General features: G+C 36.3%; 1 protein-coding gene across 1 annotated transcript in view; it reads right to left on the bottom strand.

Moving 5' to 3' along the window:
• The window catches only part of btv (dynein cytoplasmic heavy chain beethoven), a 1,245,321-nt gene that overhangs the window by 27,426 nt on the left and 1,203,966 nt on the right, over nucleotides 1-13,929 (bottom strand). The window lies entirely within an intron of this gene.

Consider the following 13,929-nt stretch of genomic DNA (forward strand, 5'->3'; position numbering starts at 1 on the left):
GCCACTGTAAGACTCTTATACCACCATACTTCAGCATTTCTGGTCGAATATCATCTACTCCTGCTGCCTTTCCACATTTCAAGCCTTTGATGGCTTTTTCTACTTCACGTTTGGATATGTATTCCTGACTGCATGCCTGGTCAGTGTTTTTTATCACTGTGCTGTCATCACTGCTTGTTTCATTTAGCAGTTTTTCAAAGTAATTACTCCATACTTCAAGGATATCTTTTTCTCCTGTTTTCATTTCACCTTTATCATGTCTAATTCCTTTTACAGCACTCTTTCCTCCATTCCTAAGCTTCTTCAACAACCTCCAGAATATTTTGCCACCTTCTTGATATTTATTTTCTATATTCTTGCCAAAGTCCTCCCATGACTTTTGTTTAGCTAGTTTTACACACTGTTTAGCTTTCTTACATTTGTCTCTGTATTCTGTAAGAGTAAAAGCTGACTTATTTGTCAGGAACTTTTGATATGCTTTCTTCTTTTCCTTCACTGCCTCTTTAACTTCCTGTGTCCACCAGGGAGTTCTGATTTTTTTATCCTTGCACACAACCTCACCACATGCCTCTCTGGCAGAATCAATCAATGTTTCCTTCAGAGTTTGCCACTGAATCTCCAAGGTTTGATTCCTGTTCTCAAACTCTTTCATTTTCTTTTCAATAATATTTCTGTATTTTAGTCTACAGTTCACATCTGAGAGCTGCTCAACTTTTATTCGCTTTAAAACTATCTTACATGTTATTCTTTTCAATATGAAATTTAATTTTATCCTGCTCAAGACTAAATAGTGATCACTTCCAATTTCAAATCCTCTGTACACTCTGGTGTCCTGCACCAGGGAGAAAACATCACTATCAACAATAACATAGTCAATGAGACTTTTCTTATTCCTAGCCACTTCTCTCCATGTGAATTTTTGCACATTTTTATGTTGGAACATGGTGTTAGTAATAACCAGTCCATGTCCTGAGCAGAAATCCAACAGATATTTGCCATTATTATTAGCTTTGCTCTTTTCTACAAATTTTCACAAAATATTTTTGTATGTCTCACAATCATTTCCTACTCTGCTATTTAGATCTCCAACAAGGACCAACTTTTCATTTTTCATTGTGTCAGTTGCTTTTTCTAAAGCCTCAAAAAATTCCTCCACTTCTACCTTAGTAGAGCCTTCTGTGGGACCATAGGCACAAATAAGTGTCATTGTCCAGTTCCCCATTCTCATATTTGCCCACATTACTCTACTTGAGACTGACTGCCATTCAAGAAGATTAGCCTCGTATTTTGTGTTGAATACTATGGCTACTCCTTCTTTTCCTTGATTGTCATTGCCTGAATATAACATTTTGTATTTATTGCTCAGAAAGATCTCACCAGTTTGGGTCTTTTTTGTTTCAGTCACCCCTATTATGTCGATCTGGTACTTATCTAATTCCTCAGCTAGCTCCATTTCTTTGCCATTCAGGCTTCTTATTGATAGTACCGATCTTTAACTCTGGTGATGTTGAGTTGGGGTTTGTTTTCAGATTTGTTCCAGTAGCTGACTTTTCGCTGTTCGCCCTGGTTCCCTGGCGAAAACAACGGGGGCCTTGTTTAACCGGGCGACGCCCCAGCCGGCATGAAATTTTGTCATGTTATACCATCATTTTTTATTTTGGTTTAACCAATAAGAATACAATTTGGTCGGCTAAATCCCAAATTGCCAGCCCATCCTCGTTCGTTCAGTATCCAGGTAGATACCCAACAGGGTGCACCACGAGAAGGTGAGGATTGGACATTAGGTCAGAAGCCCTGGTCGGTTCTCCGCATTCCTTTAAAGGCTATGTGGAGGTCTCCTCTCAGTTATACAGCTTTGACCCTTAAGCACCCCTATTATTTCATTTAAGTAGATATTAAAAAAAAAAAAAAAGAGTTGCTGAGAGGGGACATCCCTGTCGGACCCCTTGGTTTATCTCTCTTGTATATGATAGCTCATGATTTAATCTTATTTGTATTTGATTATTTTCATATATACTTGTGACAGCTTTTAGGATATTATTTGGTATTTGTCTTTCTTTTAATATGTTAAATAATATGTTTCTTTTAACTTTGTCAAATGCTTTTTCAAAGTCAATAAATGCAATATGTGTTTCTAAATTATATTCTCTTCTTTTCTCTATTATTAATTTTAGGCAAAAGGCTGGGTCTATACATGATCGTTCTTTTCTAAATCCATTTTGTACCTCTAGAATAAAGTTTTTGGAATATTTCATTAATTTGTTATTTAAGATTGTGCTGTATATTTTGTAACATGAATTTAGTATACTGATACCTCTATAGTTTTTAGGGTCATCTCTATTACCTTTCTTAAAGATAGGAATCACAATTGCTTTTTTCCATTCTATTGGGGGGATACCAGTTGAGTTAATTTTATTTAAAAATAATAAGAATCTTCCTTTGAATCTTGTTCCTGCGTATTTATATAGTTCTGAACCTAGCTTATCTTCTCCAGGTGATTTTCGGTTTCTTGTTTCTTTCAGGCTGATTTCTAATTCTTCTTCAGTTATTTCCTTTTCATTTTCGTTAATTGTTTGCCAGTTGTCTTTTTTAAAATATTTGTCTGTCCACAGTTCTGTGTAGTAATTTAGAAATTCTTCTAATTTCAATTCAGTGTTTAATTTTATGTTTTCTTTGGTATCTGCATTTAGGTGTTTCAAAATCTTATATACATTGGGTCTTATTTTATATAAATCATGTTCTAAATTAGAAACAAATTTATTCCATGATTCTCTATGTCTTTTTCTGACTTCTCTTTTAGCTATGGCTCTTATTCTTTTATATTCTATTTCATCTTCTAATCTTTTACTGCTTAACCATTTGTGATAGGCTTCTTTTTTCTTTTTGATTATTTCTTTGATTGTATCATCCCAGATCTTCAGTTTTTTTCTTTTATTGAATTTTTTGGTCTTTCCTAAGCTTTCATTTGCTGCTGCATTTAGTATCGTTTTTATATTAAGCCATTCTATTTCTATTTCTTCATTTTGTTTTATTTTATCTAGATACTGGTTAATTCTTTGTTCATATAGCCATTGTACATTTGTGTCATTCAATAGTCTAGTTTTATAAACAAATGTTTCAATTTTTCTTTCTGTTCTTGTTACTTGTAGCCATTTAGGTGGTAATCTTAATTTTATTTTAACAAGGAAGTGGTCACTGCTTATTTCATATCCTCTGTGAACTCTAACATCTAGTGAAAATTTTGATGTCTTTTCATTTAATATGAAGTAATCTAATATTGATTTCCATCCTCTTGCTGCCCAAGTATATTTATATATGTCTTTATGCTTATAGAAGGAATTCATTATTTTTAGGTTATTATAAACTACAAAGTCAATCAATTTTTTACCATTTCTGTTTAGAGTGTGTTCTCCATGTATTCCTATATTATTATTAATTTTCGTGTTTCCAATTCTTGCATTTAAGTCTCCTGCTAAAATTATGTAATCGTTTTTATTTATTTTATTATATATGTTTTGTAGCTGATTATAAAAATCAATATTATCCTGTTCTCTTCCTTCTTCTGGGGCATATAAACAAATTATTGTTAAATAGCCTCTATCTATTTTTATTCTAGCTTCTATTATTCTTTCATTCCATAATTTTAATGTTTTAACTGTTTTAAAAGGGAGTTATGAATCCAAATCATGACTCCTGCTTGTGCTCTTTGGTCTCTCTGTTGACTCCACTGTATATCACATTAAAATTTTCAGTTCTCATAGTTCCTTTTAATTTCTTTTTTGTTTCAGTGATTACTGCTATTTTAAAATTTCTTTCATTTAATAACTGGTCTAATTCTATTTCTTTATATGCTATTCCTCTTACATTCCAGTTTGCTATGTGTATTATATTTTGTCGTTTCCATTTTCGTTTTACCTTTTCCATTCCAGGGTCGTTTCCCATAGATTCAATCCAATTATCTTTTTCTGTCAGCTTACAAGTAAGGTTATGTTCTCCATGTCAGGGGACTAGCCTGACGATGGAATAGTTCAGTGGTAGGGCTGCTACCTTAAGGCTTCTGAACTCGCCTTCTTCCGAATTTAAACCCATAGGAGGAATAGGGTATATTGAAGGGGAAAGGTTAGATTATAGAAGAAATATAGTAAGGTTAATAGAGAGGACATAGTTGTAAGGCCAGAAATGAAAAGACCCCATGGCCCTCGAGTACTCTAATAGCACAAGGGTCATAAAGTAAGAAGAGTTGGCTGATAAGGCCTTATAGGAAAGATTAAAGTAAGTGGGTCTTCCTCAAAGTAGAAGAAGGAGAGGATAGATCCAGCTAGGGATACATGGGAGTGCTGCTTCCCTTACAATCAAGATGATTGCCCCTTATGGCCCTGTTGATCCACGAGTCCTTATTCAGTATATTCGGACCACCCCACCATATATACTGTATATATATACACACATGCACGCGCATGTACACACACATACATGGTGGACTCCCCTATCCGCCACCCAGGGGACGTGCTCTCTAGTAGTTACAGGGTCCCCTGAGAGTTGTAAATTCCAAAAGCAGCACTTTTGGAATTTTTTTTTTTTTTTTTTTTTTTTTACCACAGCTCAAATCCACTGCCTTAAGAATTATATGATGTTATCCGAATTATATCTGATTTGCCTTCTTGGTAACCCAAAAATAACACAATATAAACAACAACTAAATTCCAAAAGCAGCAGCACCACTAAAGAACACTTGTATTACTGAGAAAAATGTAGCATAATTTGTGACAAAAGTCACACTATACACCTTTAAAAATACTTTTTTTTTTTTTTTACCACAGCTTAAATCTACTGCCTTATGAATTATATGTTATGAATAATGAATGGTAATTATGAATGAGATGCTAGTGGAAATGTGTGAGGAGAAAGGAGTGCAGATTGTTAATGTGTGGAATGAGTTTGAAGTATGAAGGGAACTGTATAGGAGCGATCGACTGCATTTGAGTGGTTCTGTTGTGTGTCACTTGGAGAGATTGCTACTGGAAGGTAAAGAAGTGAGTGCAGAGAATGAATCTAATCAAGTGGGAAGTGATGTGAAAAATGGAAGAGTAAGACAGGAGAGATTGAAGAGGTGGTTATGAAGAAGTGAGTGGCATGAGTATAGAGAGAACAGGTGTGCAAGAAAATAGGGAAAGGGGAGGCTAAAGGTGGACAGAGGAACACAGCATGAGAAAGGTAGATACCTCAAGTGGATGTGAATGCATGTGTAGACAAAACAGGGAAGTGGATGACCTGGGATCAAGGGAAAAAGTTGGATTTGAAGAAGGTTCTAAGATGAATAAGGAGAAAAAGAAATGGCTCGAGGAAAGTATGAAGTCATGGCTAATAAGTGATATCAGCGAAACTTATTATAGATCCAGGAATGAGTTGTTATGTTTGTATACAAAGATGAGGTATAAGAAACAAGGTAAATGAAATGGTTGCATTTATTGAGTTAGTTCACCCAAAAAATTGTCGGAATAAGTGAGACATGGTTGGATGAGGATGACATCCTGACAGGAATAGAGATGGAAGGGTATGATGTGTTTCGTAGGGAGAGAAAGGATAAAAAGAAGGGGCAGTGCTATTGATGATAGAGAAAGAGTTATGTCCATACAAAGTAGACATGCAAGAGGAAAATAGTGCCAGTGTTTTGAGGCAGTCTGGTGTGAGATAAAGGTGAATAGAATGAAATACTCAATTGTATGTTGTTATAGAATTGGTAATGTAGATGGTAGTGACTATGAAATGTATAATCTAATTAGCAAAGCAAATAAGAAAAGGGTGATTTTAATTATAACAATACAGACTGGGATGATGACATAGTAACTGGAAGTAAATAAAATGAGTTTCTTGAGATTTTGATGGACAACTACCTCAGACAGTATGTAACAAAGGGCACATGAGGATTGAGTGTCTTGGATTTGATCATCTCATCAGAGGTTGTTATTATAAATGAGGTGTCAAATTATCCTCCAGTTGGTGAGAGTGACCTGGGTGGTTACCAACAGTGTGAGGAAAGGGTATGTATAAAACTATAAAGCTGAAGACAGTTTGCAGGTGTAGCATGGAATGAGGAGTCAGCTGAAAAAGAGAGATCAATCCAGCTTGGGGATATTCAAGAACTATCTAGTAGAAGCAATGTCTAAATGTATTCCAAGGGTCAGAAGGCTAAATAAGGTAGGTGTGCAATGGATGAATGAAGAGATTAAGCATGCAATACAGAGAAAAAAAAGGTATTATGGACACAGCATAAGAGAAGTGGTAATAACCAATTCAATGGGAATTACAAAGACCAGGCAAGGAGAGTGACTTGGTTGGTAAGGGTGGCAAAAGTGAAGTATAAGCAACAGTTATCCAATAAAGCCAAAAAGAATCTTAGAGAGTTCTTTCGATATGTAGCCAATAAAAAAAAATTGATTATGGAAGGATATCACTGATTGGAGAAATACTGTGGAAGATATAGTGGAGATACTTAATGAGCAGTTCATAAAGGTCTTTCATTCTTGTGAATGTGACATTATGGAGAGATTGAGAGCATTTGATGATGGAGAGGAGAAACCGACTATAAGTGAGCAAGAGGTTTATGGGGAAATGAACAAATTTGATGTTAATAAGGCAGTGGGACTTGATAATATATCACTGCGTATTCTGAAGGAATGTGCCAGGGAGTCAACATCTGCTTTGACACGTTTTTTTAATATGAGTTTTGCAATTGGTCAAGTTCCAAAGGAGTGGAAGGAGGGCAAGATTGTGTCGCTTCATAAGAATGGTGATAGAACTCCAGCATCAAATTACGGGCCTATCTGTGTGTGAGGTGTTGTGGGTAAGATGTTGGAGAAGCTGGTGAGAACAGAATTGAGTTGAATCCTTGCTGTCTATCAAAGATAATACCATTATTTTTCAACTCACTTCTGATTCTCACCAGCTTCTCCAACAACTTTCCCACAGCACCTCACTTATCTGCTTACTTATTACAATAAGGTGATGACTTCCTTGGACAGAGGGGAGAGAGAGAGAGAGAGAGATACACAGTAGTATACTTAGATTTTGCAAAGGCTTTTGATAGATTACCACTTGATAAGTTGATAGTCAAATTAGAGCAGATGGGATTGAATATTACATTAGTGCATGGGATCAGAGACTGGCTATCTGATATGTATCAGCAAGTTGCTAATGGGGGAATAATATCCCAGAAGAAGAAAGTTACTAGTTGTGTGCCTCAGAGGTCTGTTTTAGGGCTATTGCTGTTTAACCTGTATGTTAATGATATTGGCAAGAGTTTGGATGGGGTTGTTCAGTTGTTTGCAGATGATGCAAAGTTTGATGAATTATGAAGAATAGAGAAGATGTTGTGGCCTTACAAGAAGACTTGAATAAATTGAGTGAATGGGAATGGGAATGAAGATGCAAGTTCAATGTTGCAAAATGTAAGGTTTTAAAATTTGGGAAATAAAGATGGGATGTAGAATTTATGCTTGGTGGTGATATATTGTTGGATCATCATCATCAAATTCCCCATGTACCCTCAAGGGGTGTACAGGATATGATAGTACTACATGAAAAAAATTACATCATTATTAATTTCCTATCTACAATTTTCCTCCAAATCAGTCTGTTACTTGTCAAGACTCCAACATTATCAGATCTTATATTTCTATCGTCTAAGGCACTTTGTACCGTATCAATCCACCTATATCTTGGTCTTCCTCTGGGTTGTTTTGCTGCCAACCTGGCAGAGAACATTTGTTTTGCTAATCTTTCCTCGCCCATTCTGTTTAAGTGACCATACCACCTGAGATTAGCTCTGCTAATGCATTCCTGGATGCTGACAATGTCAAGTTCTTTCCTAATATCCTCGTTTTTAATATGATATTGCCATTGATGCCATCTGTTCATGCCTATAATCTTTCTCAGGACTCTCATATCTGTGGTCTCTAGTCTTTGGTCAAGTGTTTTACTTCTGACCCAGCTCTCAGATCCATAAGTTAAAACTGGTTTGAACACTGTCTTGTATATAGCTAATTTAGTGTTCCGACTAATTTCTCTCTTATTCCATATGAATTTATTCAATTGACTTCTCACCATACCAGCTTTGCTGATTCTGTTCTCTATTTCTATATTTAATTTACCATCTTCAGTAAAAATCGTGCCTAAATAGCTGAAATGTTTTACTTGTTCCACAGGTTCTCCATTCACAACACAGTTGACATTTTCAATGATTCTACCTATTTTCATTGTTTTTGTCTTTTTATTGCTGACCTTATTGTTGGAAGTGGAAGAAATAAGAGATTTTGGGGTGATGGTCGTCAAGGATCTAAAATTTAGAGGACACATTACAAAAATTGTGAGAACAACACAACAAATTCTGGGACTGATGCGAAGGACACTGACTTGTAGAAATAAGGAGATTCTTGTTCAATTGTATAAGTCTCTGATTAGGCCACACACATGGACTACTGCGCACAGATTTGGTCACCTGGTTTTCAAAAGAACAAAGAGATGTTGGAAAGTGTCCAGAAGCGAATGATTAAGGTAGTTTCTCATCTCTAGAATGTTGAATATGAGGAAAGATTGAGAAGATGCAATTTACGGAGTCTAGTGGATAGGAGTACGAGAGGGTATTATGATAAAGACCTACAAGTTAGTAAGGGGTTGTTATAGGATCAGTGTTGAAGAGGTTTTACAGAAAATGGTGGGAGATCAGGAGACAACCAGAAGTCATCCCTGTAAGCTATATAAGGAGTGTAGAGCTTCCGTAGCTCAGTCGGTATAGACGAAGTCCTTTGGTCAGAAAGACCTTGGTTCGATTCCCGTCCATGATGTGAGGAACTTTTATCTGATCTCTTTTGACTAAAGGTGAGTTAGCCAGTCTCCTATGAGTTTCCAAAACTACTAGGAAAAAACTCCAGTTTTATGACTGATCTACAGTCATAAAATACGTACTTAATCCCTCTTTAGGAGGGCTCCACCCATCCTAAGGGACAGGGGAGGAAAAGGGGAAACCCTCCATATGAAATTAAAAAAAGATATATAAGGAGGGTGTGAATAAGGGAGTGAGAAGCAGTTTTTTGCATGCAAAGTTGGGAATGATTAGAATGCTTTGCTTGAGAGAGTGATGTCTGCAGAGAATTTGAGTATGTTTAAGGTGCAGTATGATGAGCTGTGTGTATGATAAAAGGATCTCCTAGATGAGTCTTTGATTCCATGGGGTCTTGGGATAATAATAATAATAATAATTTATAAATTTTGAAAGTATTTATGCCAGACAGTTAGAATATCCTTAAGTTTTCGTGTGATTTATTTGATCTCTGATTCCTCTTGTGATCCTGTTTCCTACACTTCAAAGTCTGTTATAGCCCACAAAGCATTTTATACTTTCACGATATTGATCATCTGTATTCTTTAAAAAAATTATACCAAGGCTTTTGTTTTGTTACATTTTTACTTATAATTTAGTTTTCTTATATTTTTCTCTATATTCTTGAGGAGTGCTGTGGGCATGGATGTTTGTGATTGTTGTTGAAAATACTAGTGGTGTAAATGATGATGATGATGATGATAATGGTATTTGTGGTATGCTGTAGTTTTTGGATTGAGTGGTGGAACGGAGAGTTGTAGAGAGTTCTATTTTTAGGTGCCCTTCTTCGATGAGTCTTTGAGCTCCTTGGAGGTGTCACGTAGTAATAATAATAATAGTCAGTAACTTGTATATGAGCTTCCATCATGAACTGTTTCTATAACTTCCTGTGTCTAACTGTAACTCTCAATTCTATACCTTTGCATACATCATCATCATGGCATATTTTCTGGCTGAAGCAATGTTTACTACAGATTTCTACCTCTCACTCTCTGAAATTTGGTTTTTGCTTTCAAACTCTTTTGTTTTTCTCTAATTCAGTTTGGGATTAATATTTGAGAATTTTTTTGGCTTGGATTCATTATTCTTTTTATTTTCAATGGGCTATTAATTTTTTATCTTGCTCAACATTAGGTCGGTCAGTTTCTATTTCCAATCCACTCTCAATGAGAATATCACTGACAATACCTTTCTTGTTTTATATGTGTTCTCTGTGAATTGATGAACATTTTTACGTTGGAATGTGGTGTTAAATGTATTGACTAGTCCATGTTTTTAACAGCTATCTAAAAGTTACAGTCAACTCTTACCATAGCAAACCCATAAGGAACACAAGAATAGTTTGTTACAGTGAATTTCTTTCAATGTAAAATAATGCCTGTAGGTTTTGGTCAGGAATTTTCAGCAGTTTATTAAACTGAGTATGTTTGATAATTGTGTTTGCTATAGTGAGAGTCCTTTTCTCCAAATTTCCTTCAAATATAATTTCATATGAGGATTCATTTCATTCTTTGTTGCTTAAGTCTCCATCAAGAATAAGTTTTCCTTTTTATTTATATCAGCTCCTCTCCAATGACCTGAAAACTTTCCCTACCAGAATCCTCAATGGAGAAATGTATGCAGTTCATTATTCAATTTGCCATTTTGAAATTTGCTTGTGTTACTTTTCTTAAAACTGGCTCCCATTCAAGTTTCTTTTTGTGTGCAATATTGAATACAAAAGCTTTCTTTCTTAATCCTTCTCTATTCTACCTATTACGGTGTCGAGGTATATATTCTTGTAACCGCAACTGTATTTGAGGATAAGATGGTTAGCTCTATGCCTCCTGGCAGGTCCTATGTCTGTAGATGCATGTGTTCACGTGGCCAGTTTGCATGTTCTGGGGGATGAAAAACTCGAGTTTCCGGGTGAAAAAAAAACCCTACCTCCATATGAGACCATTTAATACACCTTACATCAAAAGAGACCAGATAAAGGTTCCTCATGTCACTGATGGGAATCGAACCCAGGTCTTTCTGATCAAAGGACTTTGCCTATACCGACTGAACAGAGGCTTGAATACTATAGCTACTCCTTCCTTTTCCTGATTCCGAGTGCCTGAATAAATCATCTTATATTCATTATTTAGAAAAATCTAACCTATTTTACTTTTCTTATTCTTGGTTATACCAATTATGTCAACATGGTATTTCTCTAACTTCTCTACTAGATTCACTTATTTTCACTGATTCTTCTTATGTTAATGGTGCCCCATGTTCAATCCTGCTGAAGATGTTTCGAGAGCAGACTTATTTGACCTGGTTCCCCAATGAAAACTGCAGGCATCTTATACAACTGGGTAGGCCAAGCTGGTACGATATCAAATTCTTTTGTGATATCATAATATGAATTTTCAATGAATATAAAATACAGTTTGGTAAGTTAAGTCTCAAATGCAAAGCTATCCTCATTTGATCAGTAACCAAATAGCTACCAATAGAGGCACTATGGGAAGGTTAGAAATGTACACTGCGTCAGAAGTTCTAATTAGTCTCAACATTTCTTATAGACTGTATAGCAGTTTCCCAGTCACATAGCTCTGACTCCATTATTAAACCCTTAAGTGACCACACGATAATGCACAGAACAAAAGGCTGGTGATAACTCAAAACTTTGGAGACTGTCTGTGAAAACTATCCAATTCTGATGTACACTGACCCAGTGTACATCAGAATGCTGTTCATCTAGAGCAGCTGGCGATTCAATAATAATGCTACTAAAATTAAGTATAGTTTCTGGGAAAATTCCCATGTTACTCCTCTTAAACACTATTAATATAATTACGGCTATTATAGCCTGTTTTTGTTTAGGAGTGTCCCTTATTTAAGTACGTTGGCCATCATTACTCAAAAAAGGGGTGTGTGTATATATATATATATTTTTTTAGGGCATTATGGGTGCATATAGAAGGCAATTATGGCAGAATAAAAGAGGTGGAAAATTTTGTACATACCTTTTTGATTCTACGATGCCTTCCAATTCCATGATCCTGCTGAAGGTTGTTTATAAACGGGGAGGGGGGAATGTTGGGGTGTGTTTTGTTGTGGAAATAAGTTTGGAAACCCGGGTTACTATTAATAATATATATATATATATTATTTTGTTTAGGGCTGCATTTTTGTGGGGGAGGAGGAGGATGGGGGGAAACGAAGGGGAAGGGTATACTTATGTGGAAATTGGGACGGGGGTTAATGGGGTGTAGACCGTTTCAGTCGTCTGACAGTCATTGGAACTTTGTTGGAATGAGTGTAGTGCTATGCCAAGGCTACAAGTTGCATCTGCCAAATAAGGGCATTTGTGGTCGCTATATGGCCGGAGGCGTGGCTTAATTTGTAAGTTCTGGATCGTCCAACATTTGGAAATTAGGTAGGGGCGGTGGACGTTGATAGAATTTTCATCGCATTTTATGGCCATAGTTTCGGATATTCTAAGCATTGTTTCGTTGTCTTGTTTGTCTATGATTATGGCCTTGTCGATTTGGGGGATATGTTTTAGTTCAAGGACGTGAGCTGCAATTTTTGTCTTCCCTGTACTCTGTGTTTTATTTTTCTTTTTGATGTTGCGATGCTTTTTTCCAGATATTCCGGAATGGGAATATTGCAATCCCTGAAGTGCTATTGTAGTCTAGTCCATAAAGACCTAATAGTAGAGCCAGTGTAGGTGATGTCACAGTCTTTTTGACAAGGAAATTTGGTGTTCGAATATTTCTTTGTGAGCGAGAAATTTAGTAGGTTTTAGGAGAGTTGCTAATTTTTGGTTCGTGGTGAATACTAGCTTATAGTCCGTGTTTTTGAAAATGTATTTGTAGGCTTTGTATGTGTTTTGGATGTATGGCAATTTGATGACCATATGTGTCGGGAAGTCTGTTTTGGTTGTATTATTGTTATGACGGGATTTTGCCGTACTGTTTGCGTAATTTATTAGATGTGTGGGAGTAGTTGCGATTTTTGAAAACCTGTGTTAAATACTTTAGTTCCGTGTTAAGATAATTGCTGTTGGTTGAAAATTTGTACACATTGATAAATTGTGATAGGATGACTGATTTTTTAACGGAATATGGGTCGTATGAATTGACATGGAGGTAGTTTCCGATATGTGTGGGTTTGTGGAATATCTTCGTAGCTATCCTGTTATTGCTTCTGATTAATGTCAGGTTTAAGAAATTGATGGATTTGTTCTGTTCTGTTTCCATGGTGAATTGTAGTCTGTTGCTATAATAGTTGAGGGATGTTTGTAAGGCAGAGATGTGTGAGGGTTTGCCAATGCATAGAATATTGTCTACGTATCTGCCATAAAAGGTGATGCCGGGGGGGGGGGGGGGAGTAGAAGTGATTCAATGTGTGCCAGGAATAATTCTGCTAGTTGTCCACTGATGTTTTGGCCCATTGGGAAGCTGAAAATTTGAACATATAAGGAGTTATTGAACTTAAAGAAGTTGGCAGATATTGTGGGTTTGATCAAGCTAATGATGTCATTTGGTGTTAATTTTGTGCGTGCGTGTGTGTGTGTGTGTGTGTGTGTGTGTGTGGTCCTCAGTGAGTAGTGTGTGTGTACGATGTCTAATGTTCTGGGGACATCCACGTTGGTGTATAATGAAGTTGCATCTACTGAGGCGAGAATGTCATCGTGGGATGGAGTAGTGTTATTTATTTTCCAGAATAGGTCGTCCGTATTTTTGATCATGCAGATAGACGTTGTTAGTAGTGGTTTGATGAGTTTGGCAACAAATTTTGATAAAGGAGCTATGGTGGTGTTCTTGTAGGAGACTATGGATCGTATCGGATAACCGTCTTTGTGGGTTTTGATGTTCCTGAACATATAGGGGGTGCGTGTAGTGTGGGGGGGAGGGTTGTGTGTCTCATTGTGGTTTTATCTATTTTGTTTTGACTTTTTAAGGTGTGTAGGGTGCTGTTTATTTGTTTTATGAGGTTAGGGGTAGGATCATTGGATTTTTTGGTAGGTGTGTTGGTCGTTTAAGATGGCCTAAAATTATCTATTTCATAAAAATGAA

This window comes from Typopeltis vanoorti, chromosome 6 (assembly GCF_054136105.1).
Source record: "Typopeltis vanoorti isolate ZY-2024b chromosome 6, IOZ_Tvanoo_1.0, whole genome shotgun sequence".
Lineage (NCBI taxonomy): Eukaryota > Metazoa > Arthropoda > Arachnida > Uropygi > Thelyphonidae > Typopeltis > Typopeltis vanoorti.